Source organism: Triturus cristatus, chromosome 6 (genome assembly GCF_964204655.1).
Source record: "Triturus cristatus chromosome 6, aTriCri1.1, whole genome shotgun sequence".
Classification (NCBI taxonomy): Eukaryota; Metazoa; Chordata; class Amphibia; order Caudata; family Salamandridae; genus Triturus; species Triturus cristatus.
Genome location: NC_140589.1, coordinates 1,650,716,471 through 1,650,728,886, shown reverse-complemented (window position 1 = coordinate 1,650,728,886; position 12,416 = coordinate 1,650,716,471).

Below are 12,416 nucleotides of genomic sequence, written 5' to 3'. Positions count from 1 at the left end.
TCGTCATGCTGTTAAGTCCACAAAGGTTAAGGTGGGTGATTGGGTTCGGATCAAGAGACCAGGTTTTGCTGTGTCTGGATCTAAATTCAGCAAACCGTTAAAAGTTGTCAAAGTGTTCAAGAATGCTATAAGAATTAGTGATCACAGGGTTTGGAATCTAAGTTGTGTTGCTGTATGCAATACTGATGTAACATCAAGCTTTCCTCACTCTGCCATGGAAGGGGAAGGAGCTCCGGAGGTTAATATAAGACCCAGGAGGAATATTTGTCTTCCCTCCCATTTAAAGGACTATGTCACGTAATTAATTGCCACATGATGTTAATGTGTTTATTGTTATGTGTTTGTTTAGGGGTAAAGGAGGGAGATATGTTGTAATGGCTTTCTTTTCCTGTAATTACATTTTGTCTATGTTCTTCACTCTGATGATGCTTGGTGTTCTGGAATGTCAGGACTGAGCCAGCTGTGGAATGTTAGTGAGCAGTGAGATCATTATCTTACTGACAGTTGGGTGGATGAGTTGTTTATACCTACTACTGGAAATAAACCTAAGATATTCTACTTCAAGCCTCAGCATCTTTCTTCTTCTGAAAGGATTACCTTTTCAACTGGGGTGGCAGAGTGGGCTAAAGAATGGTGATGGATCAAACCCAGATCTGTTGACTGGGTGTGAGTGTTTGATTGGTTCTGATGCTCCGTCCATCACCACCCCCTTTTGTACCGCTTTGTTCGCCATAAGTTGGCAGGGTATGCTCAGACGTGAGTCCCTTGCTCACTTTGCCACTGGATTCAAGCAAGCCTGGCTGAAGACAGCTGAAATGCCAGAAACCGGTCCTAGGAGGCTTGTTTCTGGTCCAGGGAAGGCATAGCTTGGCAGTTCGGGCTGGACTGTTCCCATGAGGCACAGGGTCAGACTGATTTGCATATGGCCATGTCTGAACTGGGGTGGCAGAGTGGGCTAAAGAATGGTGATGGATCAAACCCAGATCTGTTGACTGGGTGTGAGTGTTTGATTGGTTCTGATGCTCCGTCCATCACCACCCCCTTTTGTACCGCTTTGTTCGCCATAAGTTGGCAGGGTATGCTCAGACGTGAGTCCCTTGCTCACTTTGCCACTGGATTCAAGCAAGCCTGGCTGAAGATGGCTGAAATGCCAGAAACCGGTGCTAGGAAGCTTGTTTCCGGTCTAGGGAAGGCATGGCTTGGCAGTTCGGGCTTGACTGTTCCCATGAGGCACAGGGTCAGACTGATTTGCATATGGCCATGTCTGAACTGGGGTGGCAGAGTGGGCTAAAGAATGGTGATGGATCAAACCCAGATCTGTTGACTGGGTGTGAGTGTTTGATTGGTTCTGATGCTCCGTCCATCACCACCCCCTTTTGTACCGCTTTGTTCGCCATAAGTTGGCAGGGTATGCTCAGACGTGAGTCCCTTGCTCACTTTGCCACTGGATTCAAGCAAGCCTGGCTGAAGACGGCTGAAATGCCAGAAACCGGTCCTAGGAAGCTTGTCTCCGGTCCAGGGAAGGCATGGCTTGGCAGTTCGGGCTGGACTGTTCCCATGAGGCACAGGGTCAGACTGATTTGCATATGGCCATGTCTGAACTGGGGTGGCAGAGTGGGCTAAAGAATGGTGATGGATCAAACCCAGATCTGTTGACTGGGTGTGAGTGTTTGATTGGTTCTGATGCTCCGTCCATCACCACCCCCTTTTGTACCGCTTTGTTCGCCATAAGTTGGCAGGGTATGCTCAGACGTGAGTCCCTTGCTCACTTTGCCACTGGATTCAAGCAAGCCTGGCTGAAGACGGCTGAAATGCCAGAAACCGGTCCTAGGAAAATTGTTTCCGGTCCAGGGAAGGCATGGCTTGGCAGTTTGGGCTGGACTGTTCCCATGAGGCACAGGGTCAGACTGATTTGCATATGGCCATGTCTGAACTGGGGGGGCAGAGTGGGCTAAAGAATGGTGATGGATCAAACCCAGATCTGTTGACTGGGTGTGAGTGTTTGATTGGTTCTGATGCTCCGTCCATCACCACCCCCTTTTGTACCGCTTTGTTCGCCATAAGTTGGCAGGGTATGCTCAGACGTGAGTCCCTTGCTCACTTTGCCACTGGATTCAAGCAAGCCTGGCTGAAGACGGCTGAAATGCCAGAAACCGGTCCTAGGAAGCTTGTCTCCGGTCCAGGGAAGGCATGGCTTGGCAGTTCGGGCTGGACTGTTCCCATGAGGCACAGGGTCAGACTGATTTGCATATGGCCATGTCTGAACTGGGGTGGGAGAGTGGGCTAAAGAATGGTGATGGATCAAACCCAGATCTGTTGACTGGGTGTGAGTGTTTGATTGGTTCCGATGCTCCGTCCATCACCACCCCCTTTTGTACCGCTTTGTTCGCCATAAGTTGGCAGGGTATGCTCAGACGTGAGTTCCTTGCTCATTTTGCCACTGGATTCAAGCAAGCCTGGCTGAAGACGGCTGAAATGCCAGAAACCGGTCCTAGGAAGCTTGTTTCCGGTCCAGGGAAGGCATGGCTTGGCAGTTCGGGCTGGACTGTTCCCATGAGGCACAGGGTCAGACTGATTTGCATATGGCCATGTCTGAACTGGTGGCAGAGTGGGCTAAAGAATGGTGATGGATCAAACCCAGATCTGTTGACTGGGTGTGAGTGTTTGATTGGTTCTGATGCTCCGTCCATCACCACCCCCTTTTGTACCGCTTTGTTCTCCATAAGTTGGCAGGGTATGCTCAGACGTGAGTCCCTTGCTCACTTTGCCACTGGATTCAAGCAAGCCTGGCTGAAGACGGCTGAAATGCCAGAAACCGGTCCTAGGAAGCTTGTTTCCGGTCCAGGGAAGGCATGGCTTGGCAGTTCGGGCTGGACTGTTCCCATGAGGCACAGGGTCAGACTGATTTGCATATGGCCATGTCTGAACTGGGGTGGCAGAGTGGGCTAAAGAATGGTGATGGATCAAAGCCAGATGTGTTGACTGGGTGTGAGTGTTTGATTGGTTCTGATGCTCCGTCCATCACCACCCCCTTTTGTACCGCTTTGTTCGCCATAAGTTGGCAGGGTATGCTCAGACGTGAGTCCCTTGCTCACTTTGCCACTGGATTCAAGCAAGCCTGGCTGAAGACGGCTGAAATGCCAGAAACCGGTCCTAGGAAGCTTGTTTCCGGTCCAGGGAAGGCATGGCTTGGCAGTTCGGGCTGGACTGTTCCCATGAGGCACAGGGTCGGACTGATTTGCATATGGCCATGTCTGAACTGGGGTGGCAGAGTGGGCTAAAGAATGGTGATGGATCAAACCCAGATCTGTTGACTGGGTGTGAGTTTTTGATTGGTTCTGATGCTCCGTCCATCACCACCCCCTTTTGTACCGCTTTGTTCGTCATAAGTTGGCAGGGTATGCTCAGACATGAGTCCCTTGCTCACTTTGCCACTGGATTCAAGCAAGCCTGGCTGAAGACGGCTGAAATGCCAGAAACCGGTCCTAGGAAGCTTGTTTCCGGTCCAGGGAAGGCATGGCTTGGCAGTTCGGGCTGGACTGTTCCCATGAGGCACAGGGTCAGACTGATTTGCATATGGCCATGTCTGAACTGGGGTGGCAGAGTGGGCTAAAGAATGGTGATGGATCAAACCCAGATCTGTTGACTGGGTGTGAGTGTTTGATTGGTTCTGATGCTCCGTCCATCACCACCCCCTTTTGTACCGCTTTGTTCGCCATAAGTTGGCAGGGTATGCTCAGACGTGAGTCCCTTGCTCACTTTGCCACTGGATTCAAGCAAGCCTGGCTGAAGACAGCTGAAATGCCAGAAACCGGTCCTAGGAGGCTTGTTTCTGGTCCAGGGAAGGCATAGCTTGGCAGTTCGGGCTGGACTGTTCCCATGAGGCACAGGGTCAGACTGATTTGCATATGGCCATGTCTGAACTGGGGTGGCAGAGTGGGCTAAAGAATGGTGATGGATCAAAGCCAGATGTGTTGACTGGGTGTGAGTGTTTGATTGGTTCTGATGCTCCGTCCATCACCACCCCCTTTTGTACCGCTTTGTTCGCCATAAGTTGGCAGGGTATGCTCAGACGTGAGTCCCTTGCTCACTTTGCCACTGGATTCAAGCAAGCCTGGCTGAAGACGGCTGAAATGCCAGAAACCGGTCCTAGGAAGCTTGTTTCCGGTCCAGGGAAGGCATGGCTTGGCAGTTCGGGCTGGACTGTTCCCATGAGGCACAGGGTCGGACTGATTTGCATATGGCCATGTCTGAACTGGGGTGGCAGAGTGGGCTAAAGAATGGTGATGGATCAAACCCAGATCTGTTGACTGGGTGTGAGTTTTTGATTGGTTCTGATGCTCCGTCCATCACCACCCCCTTTTGTACCGCTTTGTTCGTCATAAGTTGGCAGGGTATGCTCAGACATGAGTCCCTTGCTCACTTTGCCACTGGATTCAAGCAAGCCTGGCTGAAGACGGCTGAAATGCCAGAAACCGGTCCTAGGAAGCTTGTTTCCGGTCCAGGGAAGGCATGGCTTGGCAGTTCGGGCTGGACTGTTCCCATGAGGCACAGGGTCAGACTGATTTGCATATGGCCATGTCTGAACTGGGGTGGCAGAGTGGGCTAAAGAATGGTGATGGATCAAACCCAGATCTGTTGACTGGGTGTGAGTGTTTGATTGGTTCTGATGCTCCGTCCATCACCACCCCCTTTTGTACCGCTTTGTTCGCCATAAGTTGGCAGGGTATGCTCAGACGTGAGTCCCTTGCTCACTTTGCCACTGGATTCAAGCAAGCCTGGCTGAAGACAGCTGAAATGCCAGAAACCGGTCCTAGGAGGCTTGTTTCTGGTCCAGGGAAGGCATAGCTTGGCAGTTTGGGCTGGACTGTTCCCATGAGGCACAGGGTCAGACTGATTTGCATATGGCCATGTCTGAACTGGGGTGGCAGAGTGGGCTAAAGAATGGTGATGGATCAAACCCAGATCTGTTGACTGGGTGTGAGTGTTTGATTGGTTCTGATGCTCCGTCCATCACCACCCCCTTTTGTACCGCTTTGTTCGCCATAAGTTGGCAGGGTATGCTCAGACGTGAGTCCCTTGCTCACTTTGCCACTGGATTCAAGCAAGCCTGGCTGAAGATGGCTGAAATGCCAGAAACCGGTGCTAGGAAGCTTGTTTCCGGTCTAGGGAAGGCATGGCTTGGCAGTTCGGGCTTGACTGTTCCCATGAGGCACAGGGTCAGACTGATTTGCATATGGCCATGTCTGAACTGGGGTGGCAGAGTGGGCTAAAGAATGGTGATGGATCAAACCCAGATCTGTTGACTGGGTGTGAGTGTTTGATTGGTTCTGATGCTCCGTCCATCACCACCCCCTTTTGTACCGCTTTGTTCGCCATAAGTTGGCAGGGTATGCTCAGACGTGAGTCCCTTGCTCACTTTGCCACTGGATTCAAGCAAGCCTGGCTGAAGACGGCTGAAATGCCAGAAACCGGTCCTAGGAAGCTTGTCTCCGGTCCAGGGAAGGCATGGCTTGGCAGTTCGGGCTGGACTGTTCCCATGAGGCACAGGGTCAGACTGATTTGCATATGGCCATGTCTGAACTGGGGTGGCAGAGTGGGCTAAAGAATGGTGATGGATCAAACCCAGATCTGTTGACTGGGTGTGAGTGTTTGATTGGTTCTGATGCTCCGTCCATCACCACCCCCTTTTGTACCGCTTTGTTCGCCATAAGTTGGCAGGGTATGCTCAGACGTGAGTCCCTTGCTCACTTTGCCACTGGATTCAAGCAAGCCTGGCTGAAGACGGCTGAAATGCCAGAAACCGGTCCTAGGAAAATTGTTTCCGGTCCAGGGAAGGCATGGCTTGGCAGTTTGGGCTGGACTGTTCCCATGAGGCACAGGGTCAGACTGATTTGCATATGGCCATGTCTGAACTGGGGTGGCAGAGTGGGCTAAAGAATGGTGATGGATCAAACCCAGATCTGTTGACTGGGTGTGAGTGTTTGATTGGTTCTGATGCTCCGTCCATCACCACCCCCTTTTGTACCGCTTTGTTCGCCATAAGTTGGCAGGGTATGCTCAGACGTGAGTCCCTTGCTCACTTTGCCACTGGATTCAAGCAAGCCTGGCTGAAGACGGCTGAAATGCCAGAAACCGGTCCTAGGAAGCTTGTCTCCGGTCCAGGGAAGGCATGGCTTGGCAGTTCGGGCTGGACTGTTCCCATGAGGCACAGGGTCAGACTGATTTGCATATGGCCATGTCTGAACTGGGGTGGGAGAGTGGGCTAAAGAATGGTGATGGATCAAACCCAGATCTGTTGACTGGGTGTGAGTGTTTGATTGGTTCTGATGCTCCGTCCATCACCACCCCCTTTTGTACCGCTTTGTTCGCCATAAGTTGGCAGGGTATGCTCAGACGTGAGTTCCTTGCTCATTTTGCCACTGGATTCAAGCAAGCCTGGCTGAAGACGGCTGAAATGCCAGAAACCGGTCCTAGGAAGCTTGTTTCCGGTCCAGGGAAGGCATGGCTTGGCAGTTCTGGCTGGACTGTTCCCATGAGGCACAGGGTCAGACTGATTTGCATATGGCCATGTCTGAACTGGTGGCAGAGTGGGCTAAAGAATGGTGATGGATCAAACCCAGATCTGTTGACTGGGTGTGAGTGTTTGATTGGTTCTGATGCTCCGTCCATCACCACCCCCTTTTGTACCGCTTTGTTCTCCATAAGTTGGCAGGGTATGCTCAGACGTGAGTCCCTTGCTCACTTTGCCACTGGATTCAAGCAAGCCTGGCTGAAGACGGCTGAAATGCCAGAAACCGGTCCTAGGAAGCTTGTTTCCGGTCCAGGGAAGGCATGGCTTGGCAGTTCGGGCTGGACTGTTCCCATGAGGCACAGGGTCAGACTGATTTGCATATGGCCATGTCTGAACTGGGGTGGCAGAGTGGGCTAAAGAATGGTGATGGATCAAAGCCAGATGTGTTGACTGGGTGTGAGTGTTTGATTGGTTCTGATGCTCCGTCCATCACCACCCCCTTTTGTACCGCTTTGTTCGCCATAAGTTGGCAGGGTATGCTCAGACGTGAGTCCCTTGCTCACTTTGCCACTGGATTCAAGCAAGCCTGGCTGAAGACGGCTGAAATGCCAGAAACCGGTCCTAGGAAGCTTGTTTCCGGTCCAGGGAAGGCATGGCTTGGCAGTTCGGGCTGGACTGTTCCCATGAGGCACAGGGTCGGACTGATTTGCATATGGCCATGTCTGAACTGGGGTGGCAGAGTGGGCTAAAGAATGGTGATGGATCAAACCCAGATCTGTTGACTGGGTGTGAGTTTTTGATTGGTTCTGATGCTCCGTCCATCACCACCCCCTTTTGTACCGCTTTGTTCGTCATAAGTTGGCAGGGTATGCTCAGACGTGAGTCCCTTGCTCACTTTGCCACTGGATTCAAGCAAGCCTGGCTGAAGACGGCTGAAATGCCAGAAACCGGTCCTAGGAAGCTTGTTTCCGGTCCAGGGAAGGCATGGCTTGGCAGTTCGGGCTGGACTGTTCCCATGAGGCACAGGGTCAGACTGATTTGCATATGGCCATGTCTGAACTGGGGTGGCAGAGTGGGCTAAAGAATGGTGATGGATCAAACCCAGATCTGTTGACTGGGTGTGAGTGTTTGATTGGTTCTGATGCTCCGTCCATCACCACCCCCTTTTGTACCGCTTTGTTTGCCATAAGTTGGCAGGGTATGCTCAGACGTGAGTCCCTTGCTCACTTTGCCACTGGATTCAAGCAAGCCTGGCTGAAGACAGCTGAAATGCCAGAAACCGGTCCTAGGAGGCTTGTTTCTGGTCCAGGGAAGGCATAGCTTGGCAGTTCGGGCTGGACTGTTCCCATGAGGCACAGGGTCAGACTGATTTGCATATGGCCATGTCTGAACTGGGGTGGCAGAGTGGGCTAAAGAATGGTGATGGATCAAACCCAGATCTGTTGACTGGGTGTGAGTGTTTGATTGGTTCTGATGCTCCGTCCATCACCACCCCCTTTTGTACCGCTTTGTTCGCCATAAGTTGGCAGGGTATGCTCAGACGTGAGTCCCTTGCTCACTTTGCCACTGGATTCAAGCAAGCCTGGCTGAAGATGGCTGAAATGCCAGAAACCGGTGCTAGGAAGCTTGTTTCCGGTCTAGGGAAGGCATAGCTTGGCAGTTCGGGCTTGACTGTTCCCATGAGGCACAGGGTCAGACTGATTTGCATATGGCCATGTCTGAACTGGGGTGGCAGAGTGGGCTAAAGAATGGTGATGGATCAAACCCAGATCTGTTGACTGGGTGTGAGTGTTTGATTGGTTCTGATGCTCCGTCCATCACCACCCCCTTTTGTACCGCTTTGTTCGCCATAAGTTGGCAGGGTATGCTCAGACGTGAGTCCCTTGCTCACTTTGCCACTGGATTCAAGCAAGCCTGGCTGAAGACGGCTGAAATGCCAGAAACCGGTCCTAGGAAGCTTGTCTCCGGTCCAGGGAAGGCATGGCTTGGCAGTTCGGGCTGGACTGTTCCCATGAGGCACAGGGTCAGACTGATTTGCATATGGCCATGTCTGAACTGGGGTGGCAGAGTGGGCTAAAGAATGGTGATGGATCAAACCCAGATCTGTTGACTGGGTGTGAGTGTTTGATTGGTTCTGATGCTCCGTCCATCACCACCCCCTTTTGTACCGCTTTGTTCGCCATAAGTTGGCAGGGTATGCTCAGACGTGAGTCCCTTGCTCACTTTGCCACTGGATTCAAGCAAGCCTGGCTGAAGACGGCTGAAATGCCAGAAACCGGTCCTAGGAAAATTGTTTCCGGTCCAGGGAAGGCATGGCTTGGCAGTTTGGGCTGGACTGTTCCCATGAGGCACAGGGTCAGACTGATTTGCATATGGCCATGTCTGAACTGGGGTGGCAGAGTGGGCTAAAGAATGGTGATGGATCAAACCCAGATCTGTTGACTGGGTGTGAGTGTTTGATTGGTTCTGATGCTCCGTCCATCACCACCCCCTTTTGTACCGCTTTGTTCGCCATAAGTTGGCAGGGTATGCTCAGACGTGAGTCCCTTGCTCACTTTGCCACTGGATTCAAGCAAGCCTGGCTGAAGACGGCTGAAATGCCAGAAACCGGTCCTAGGAAACTTGTCTCCGGTCCAGGGAAGGCATGGCTTGGCAGTTCGGGCTGGACTGTTCCCATGAGGCACAGGGTCAGACTGATTTGCATATGGCCATGTCTGAACTGGGGTGGGAGAGTGGGCTAAAGACTGGTGATGGATCAAACCCAGATCTGTTGACTGGGTGTGAGTGTTTGATTGGTTCTGATGCTCCGTCCATCACCACCCCCTTTTGTACCGCTTTGTTCGCCATAAGTTGGCAGGGTATGCTCAGACGTGAGTTCCTTGCTCATTTTGCACTGGATTCAAGCAAGCCTGGCTGAAGACGGCTGAAATGCCAGAAACCGGTCCTAGGAAGCTTGTTTCCGGTCCAGGGAAGGCATGGCTTGGCAGTTCGGGCTGGACTGTTCCCATGAGGCACAGGGTCAGACTGATTTGCATATGGCCATGTCTGAACTGGTGGCAGAGTGGGCTAAAGAATGGTGATGGATCAAACCCAGATCTGTTGACTGGGTGTGAGTGTTTGATTGGTTCTGATGCTCCGTCCATCACCACCCCCTTTTGTACCGCTTTGTTCTCCATAAGTTGGCAGGGTATGCTCAGACGTGAGTCCCTTGCTCACTTTGCCACTGGATTCAAGCAAGCCTGGCTGAAGACGGCTGAAATGCCAGAAACCGGTCCTAGGAAGCTTGTTTCCGGTCCAGGGAAGGCATGGCTTGGCAGTTCGGGCTGGACTGTTCCCATGAGGCACAGGGTCAGACTGATTTGCATATGGCCATGTCTGAACTGGGGTGGCAGAGTGGGCTAAAGAATGGTGATGGATCAAAGCCAGATGTGTTGACTGGGTGTGAGTGTTTGATTGGTTCTGATGCTCCGTCCATCACCACCCCCTTTTGTACCGCTTTGTTCGCCATAAGTTGGCAGGGTATGCTCAGACGTGAGTCCCTTGCTCACTTTGCCACTGGATTCAAGCAAGCCTGGCTGAAGACGGCTGAAATGCCAGAAACCGGTCCTAGGAAGCTTGTTTCCGGTCCAGGGAAGGCATGGCTTGGCAGTTCGGGCTGGACTGTTCCCATGAGGCACAGGGTCGGACTGATTTGCATATGGCCATGTCTGAACTGGGGTGGCAGAGTGGGCTAAAGAATGGTGATGGATCAAACCCAGATCTGTTGACTGGGTGTGAGTTTTTGATTGGTTCTGATGCTCCGTCCATCACCACCCCCTTTTGTACCGCTTTGTTCGTCATAAGTTGGCAGGGTATGCTCAGACGTGAGTCCCTTGCTCACTTTACCACTGGATTCAAGCAAGCCTGGCTGAAGACGGCTGAAATGCCAGAAACCGGTCCTAGGAAGCTTGTTTCCGGTCCAGGGAAGGCATGGCTTGGCAGTTCGGGCTGGACTGTTCCCATGAGGCACAGGGTCAGACTGATTTGCATATGGCCATGTCTGAACTGGGGTGGCAGAGTGGGCTAAAGAATGGTGATGGATCAAACCCAGATCTGTTGACTGGGTGTGAGTGTTTGATTGGTTCTGATGCTCCGTCCATCACCACCCCCTTTTGTACCGCTTTGTTCGCCATAAGTTGGCAGGGTATGCTCAGACGTGAGTCCCTTGCTCACTTTGCCACTGGATTCAAGCAAGCCTGGCTGAAGACGGCTGAAATGCCAGAAACCGGTCCTAGGAAAATTGTTTCCGGTCCAGGGAAGGCATGGCTTGGCAGTTCGGGCTGGACTGTTCCCATGAGGCACAGGGTCAGACTGATTTGCATATGGCCATGTCTGAACTGGGGTGGCAGAGTGGGCTAAAGAATGGTGATGGATCAAACCCAGATCTGTTGACTGGGTGTGAGTGTTTGATTGGTTCTGATGCTCCGTCCATCACCACCCCCTTTTGTACCGCTTTGTTCGCCATAAGTTGCCAGGGTATGCTCAGACGTGAGTCCCTTGCTCACTTTGCCACTGGATTCAAGCAAGCCTGGCTGAAGACGGCTGAAATGACAGAAACCAGTCCTAGGAAGCTTATTTCCGGTCCAGGGAAGGCATGGCTTGGCAGTTCGGGCTCGACTGTTCCCATGAGGCACAGGGTCAGACTGATTTGCATATGGCCATGTCTGAACTGGGGTGGCAGAGTGGGCTAAAGAATGGTGATGGATCAAACCCAGATCTGTTGACTGGGTGTGAGTGTTTGATTGGTGCTGATGCTCCGTCCATCACCACCCCCTTTTGTACCGCTTTGTTCGCCATAAGTTGGCAGGGTATGCTCAGACGTGAGTCCCTTGCTCACTTTGCCACTGGTTTGAAGCAAGCCTGGCAGAAGACGGCTGAAATGCCAGAAACCGGTCCTAGGAAGCTTGTTTCCGGTCCAGGGAAGGCATGGCTTGGCAGTTCGGGCTGGACTGTTCCCATGAGGCACAGGGTCAGACTGATTTGCATATGGCCATGTCTGAACTGGGGTGGCAGAGTGGGCTAAAGAATGGTGGTGGATCAAACCCAGATCTGTTGACTGGGTGTGAGTGTTTGATTGGTTCTGATGCTCCGTCCATCACCACCCCCTTTTGTACCGCTTTGTTCGCCATAAGTTGGCAGGGTATGCTCAGACGTGAGTCCCTTGCTCACTTTGCCACTGGATTCAAGCAAGCCTGGCTGAAGACGGCTGAAATGCCAGAAACCGGTGCTAGGAAGCTTGTTTCCGGTCTAGGGAAGGCATGGCTTGGCAGTTCGGGCTTGACTGTTCCCATGAGGCACAGGGTCAGACTGATTTGCATATGGCCATGTCTGAACTGGGGTGGCAGAGTGGGCTAAAGAATGGTGATGGATCAAACCCAGATCTGTTGACTGGGTGTGAGTGTTTGATTGGTTCTGATGCTCCGTCCATCACCACCCCCTTTTGTACCGCTTTGTTCGCCATAAGTTGGCAGGGTATGCTCAGACGTGAGTCCCTTGCTCACTTTGCCACTGGATTCAAGCAAGCCTGGCTGAAGACGGCTGAAATGCCAGAAACCGGTCCTAGGAAGCTTGTCTCCGGTCCAGGGAAGGCATGGCTTGGCAGTTCGGGCTGGACTGTTCCCATGAGGCACAGGGTCAGACTGATTTGCATATGGCCATGTCTGAACTGGGGTGGCAGAGTGGGCTAAAGAATGGTGATGGATCAAACCCAGATCTGTTGACTGGGTGTGAGTGTTTGATTGGTTCTGATGCTCCGTCCATCACCACCCCCTTTTGTACCGCTTTGTTCGCCATAAGTTGGCAGGGTATGCTCAGACGTGAGTCCCTTGCTCACTTTGCCACTGGATTCAAGCAAGCCTGGCTG